Below are 5380 nucleotides of genomic sequence, written 5' to 3'. Positions count from 1 at the left end.
AGTGTGGCCATTAGGGGAATTTAAATGACCTGAGGGCGAGCGTCCTGCCCTGTTGTACGAGTCAGGCTAGGTGAAAGGACGCAGAGGCTCAGCCAGCTAGCTGCCTGTTGATTAAAGGCTGCCATCGCTTCGGTGGCCCTGGGCCCCTTGCCAGGCGCTCAGGTGACTGTGTCAGAGCCAAGTGACACGAGAACACCCCCTGGGACCTGTCAGAGCTGTACTGGAGGTGGGGTCAGCCTGCTCGGGTGACACAATCTCTGAAAAGATCCCCAATCTGGAGAGATTCAGTTTCAAGAGACACAGGCAAGTCTCGGCTCAGAGCCAGCCCCGGGCAGCACAGGTGTGGGTGCTGGAGACGTGGCTCCTGGTGACTGGCAAGAACCTGGGGGTCTTATTGTGCAGGGGTGGGGGTCATTTGGACCAGAGTCTGGGTCACCTTAGCAATAGCTGAAAAGTATTTGCTGTTTGTTAACTCATTCAACCACTAGCTGCTGGGCCTCCGTCTGCCACATGGGCAAGGACACAGCATGTGGGAAGGGCCAGGAGAGCCACAGGGAGGGGACACAGAGACATGCGGGACATGGGGTGGCATCTGAAGTGCAACCACGTGGGGCCTGGGCTGTGCTGGGTACCAGGTGTCCGGAACCTTCTAGAAGACGCTGGGAACTTTAGGTTTGGTCTGAGTGAGGCAGGTGAGGTGGTGGGTTTGCACTCTCCAGGGGCCAAGGGATTTGAAGTGGGATGTGGAGAAGGGGCTGGATTCGGGCAAAGCCTCAGGGGATCAGCCACTGGTTAGAGCATCACCCCAGGGCATTCTCTACAGAACTAGGGACACGAAACCATCTTCAAGGGCAGCAGGCAGCCGAGAAGGGAGCTCCTGGGGAGGGGACGCCCTTGCTCTAAGGAGCTGCTCGGTGGTGGGCTGAGCAGGTGGGTGTCAGGCTGGCCCAGAGCCACCTTCCTGATCCTCAGTCAGTGTTTCTGAGAAGAGGGAGGTCGATAGAGGCTAAGAGCAAGTTTCCCCAGGCAGCGCTGAGAGGCCTGCATGTCCCTGTGATTTCAGGACGCTGGTCTCTGTGCCAGGGGAGGGGAGTGGGGGGTCAGAAGGGGAGCCAGCCCCAACTTCGCCAGCCTGCCTCAAGCTTCAGTGCTGGCCCTCCCTGGGAGACTTATTCCCGGGGAAGGGGGGCTCTAAGAGCACCTGCCCCCGGGGCTGTGCCCGCGCTGCAGAGTGGGGTATTTTCCACCTCAGGAGGCTCTGTCTACCCCCTCGAGTTCCGGCTCTCACAGGAATGAAGTGGCCTTTCCGGATGTCCGCCTAAGGCCCAAATATTAACCCACGCCGCTGCATGGGAGGATGGCTGCAGTGGGCCAGTGACGGTCAAGGACTTCGAGGCCAGACTCGGGGTGCCTTCTCGTGAGGCTGCCCCAGGCCACCAACCCTGACACACAGGCAGGAAGGACGCCAGCGCCAGCAAAGGCCACGGAGACAAATGCAGTGCGCACGTGCGGCGGTCCGCAGAGCCGATTCAGCCTGTGGCAGCGGACTTGCCCCGAGTGGCCCTTGCCTCCACCCCGGGCCAGCCCCAGGGCCTGCGGGCGGCCCGCTCTAAGGCGGCGGCCCCTAATCCCTGGATGTCCATGCCAGAGGCTGTCAGCTACGCCCTCACCCCTACCAGCAGGCGGCCACGGGGACCTCACCACACGTCTGGCTTCCACACGCCCCACCGACCCCGCAGGGGGCCTCACGCAGCGCGTCTAGGAGACACCATACCCCACCTGCCGCCATTAAGCGTGGGAGCTCTCGCAGCCTGGAGGCACCTCTCGCGAGTTTGGATCAGTGGGCGGGGCTTCAACCTCCTCCCACGCGTGTCTGCTCCCACCTGCACCCCGGCCTGCGGTGGACTTGGGGCTTGGTGGGCCCCAATGGCTCAGGCTTCGGGCGGGCCACAGCGAGGCCCCTGTGCGGTCAGGGATGGGGGTGTCCAGGGGCTGCGAGGGAGGCAGACAGCTCAGAGCCCCGGGAGTGGGGCAACACTGCAGGACGCTCGCGGAGCCACGCTGACCCTGACCGGGGCCCCGGCGGGAGACCCAGAGCCCTGCGGGGAGGCACCCCAGGAGCTTCCCTGCCTCGTTGCTGAGAGTGAGCCGCTCTGCCGCTTCTCCGGCCCAGGCCAGGTGCCTGGGCTCCAATCGGCCTGCCGGCCTCACGTAGGGATGCCCCAGCCTGCAGTCAGCGTTCCGCCCTCAACCTCACTACCAGGCCGCTGCTGCCAGTCCTGACCCGGGCCGCAGGCTCCTGGTCTGGAGCCGGAAAGGGCTGCCCAGCTCACCGAGGGAAAAGTGCAGAGTCCGCAGAGCCCTGCTCAGGGCCAGGCTGACTGCAGCCCCGCGGAGACGCCTGGCGCTCCTGGATTTATTGATCAGTCAGGTGCAGATCCCCGGCCAAGCCATCAGCAGCTGCTCTCCAGGGCCTGGCAAGCGGCCAGGGAAGCACTCAGGCCACAGCCGTGGCTTCGCGAAAGGCTGGACGCTAGGAGCACTTTCTCGTGGAAGGTGGTGCCCCAAGGAGCCGCCCCCCAACCCCATCCCGCATGGGCAGGCAGACCTGTGGCCCCCACGGTCCCTGATATTTGCTCTCATCCTGCAGTGATGGGCCCTTGGCATTTGCCAAGCATCTTGAAAGATTTGTCAGCCCAGCCTCTGCTGGCCTTGCCGGGAGAAGGTGGCTGTTGAAGAGGCTAAACGGCACAGCCTGGACACCTTATGGCCACCTGGATCCAGCCTGCCGACCGGCACCCCCTCTGATCACCCAAGACCCAGCCCCACTCTCCAAGGCAGTGGGAGGGTCTCCTGTGTGGAGGTGGGGGCAGGTCCCAGATTCCTTCTTCCAGGGGCCCCAGGCGAGCCCACAACTGTCCGGCGGCTGGACTAGGCTCTGGGCTCTGCTGCCCCTCCGCCTCCCTGACTGGCTCTTCTGCGACCACCTCCCACATAAACTCTGTGCCCGAAACACCAGCTTCAGCTCTTCCCTGGGGAACTCTGGCCGAGTCAGGCGCACATGGGCTCCCGAGAGAAGCAGGTTATTTCAAGTCCCTCTGGCTTCCAGCTCCCCAGGGCTGGGCAGCAGGGAGGGCCAGCAGAGGAGGGGTCCACACAGGTGGAGGCCTGGGGTTGAAGAGTCTCCACCTTAACTAGACTTTCCCAGGAAGTTGTGAACCTGTGGTCTGAACGCCAAGGGGAGAAAAGAGAGCAAGAGAGTGGAGCTGGAAACCAGAACCTGAGCACCTTCTGTTCTGGGCCCAAGGTCTGCCCTGACCATTGGTTGAGTGGGGCACCCTGCCTCTGCATCCATCCCCCGACATACCACGGCTCCGCTGACAGAGCACAGCCCACTGTCACGCCCACTGGGGGCAGGTCCCCACCAACCTGGGAGAAGTGAATGGAACCCAACCCTCCTGGGGCAGGGACACCTGGTCCTACACTTGGGTCTGCGGTGAGGTCTCCTCTGCCCTCACCTGGGTGGGGACCAGCCCAGACTTGGCATCAGACTCCTGAGTTGGGTCAAAGGACCGTCCCGATCCTTGTGCAGAGAGGGTGAGTCATTCCCTCCTCCTCAGCAAATGCCTCCTAGCCACTCAGTCAGGCCTCGGAAGTGCCATTTTTAGAGCCTCGCTGAGGGTTCAGTGCCAGTGAATCAGAATTTCCACTATTGAAATAGAATCTGCAGAAGCACTATTTCCCGGCAGGCAGAGCAGGCAAGGAAGAAGCCCACACGATGAATGAGGCCTCCCACACAGGCCCTGGGACCCAGGCTCTACTGAGGGTTCAGTCCCTGCTAGACTGTATGACAGGGGTTAACACAGGGACGGGCGCCAGGACTGCAGAGCCTGGTGTGAGCCCTGTCTGTGTGCACACAGGTGGGCAGGTGGTTACTGACGCCTGCACCAAGGTCTTCTGGGTAAGGCCGGACGAGAACCTGGACCCAGGCCCTGCCGCCCTGGTCAGCTGGCTGGAGGGGACACAGTCTGTCTGCAGCTTACACCCCACTTGCACAAATCAAAGAGCTGCCTGGACTGAACGGGGTGCCCTCCACAGGGTGAGGCCGACCAGAGTCCGGCGGGGCAGGGCATGTGGGTGGTACTGACTGGGATCCCTGTGGGGCAGGCGGGGGCCCGAGGTGCTGGCGGGAGGTGGGCCCCCACCACACCAGGAGCAGGACTGCAGGCCTGGGGAGGAAGCCTCGTCCCCCGGCTGCGGGGACAGTGTGGGTCTCTGGACTGGGCAGCCTCAGCTCACCGAGGACCAGGAGCTTCTGCATTGCCAGGCAGGGGCATCTTGTGACGTAAGGCTTGGGGGTGCTGCCAGGCCTCCCGCGGGCTGGACCCAGGCCAGACCCCTGGCTGGCACAGGCCGAGGGCTCTGTCACCATCTCCCCAGGGAACTGGTCTGTGTGGGAGGTGGATTGAGGCTGATGGGATGCGGGCAGGAAGGGTGGCCAGGCCTGGGGCTGGGTGGTCCTGGATGGACAGGTGGTCCTTGCGAGGTGCAGCTCCTTGTTCTGAGGTGAGAGAGGGGGCTTTGCTGTCCCCCAAGCAGGGCGAGGATGAACTGGAGTCCTTGGTCCCGGTCTCAGCATTTTCATACAGTCGCCTTTGATCCTCTTCAAAGACCCTGCTCAGTCCGGGCATCTCTTTGAGTTGTATGAGTGCAGTACGAGGGGACAGGCAGGTCAGTTCATTTGTCAGGTGAGTAAGCTGGGGCTCAGAGAGGTTAGGTGACATGCCCAAGGTCACCCAGCTATTAAGTGATGGAGGAGAACTTGGACACCCGACATCCCCTTAGCCTCACTGGATTGCTGGTGGGATGCCATGCTCTGGAGCCAACACTGTTCAGGGCTTCTCCCCCGTGGTGATGGTGGGAGGGTGTGTGTGAAGCCGCACTGCCCCTGCCTCAGCCGAGAGAAGCGGCTTAAGGACGACTCAGCCGCAGCTGTGAGCCCTCTGTGCCTTGGGCTGTCAGGCCGGGAGCTCCCCAACCAGCTCACTGGAGGAATCGTTAGACTGTGCAATGGACATGGGTTTCTCAGGCTTCAACTCTTGTTCTATCTCATGCAGCTGTGCACACTCGTGCACACACACACAGCTGTACCTACAAAGAAAACCATCTCTGCCCATAATCTGCCCAGCACCTACACACACTTGCTCTTTACTTCCTCTTTGAGTATTTCTTTGCAAGCTGGCCCTGCTCCAACCATTGACCATTGAAAGCCAAGGTAGTTGCATTGGCTGGTGGGGCCTCTCCCTGCCACTGCCCATCACAGCCCTGCTCTGGGTTGGCCACATCTGGCTGTGGGGGTGTGGGGGTGGGGGTGGGCACC

This window comes from Giraffa tippelskirchi, chromosome 13 (genome assembly GCF_054371585.1).
Source record: "Giraffa tippelskirchi isolate mGirTip1 chromosome 13, T2T-mGirTip1v1.2.pri, whole genome shotgun sequence".
Classification (NCBI taxonomy): domain Eukaryota; kingdom Metazoa; phylum Chordata; class Mammalia; order Artiodactyla; family Giraffidae; genus Giraffa; species Giraffa tippelskirchi.
The sequence above is the reverse complement of the archived record's forward strand: the minus strand, read 5'-3'. Positions refer to the sequence as shown.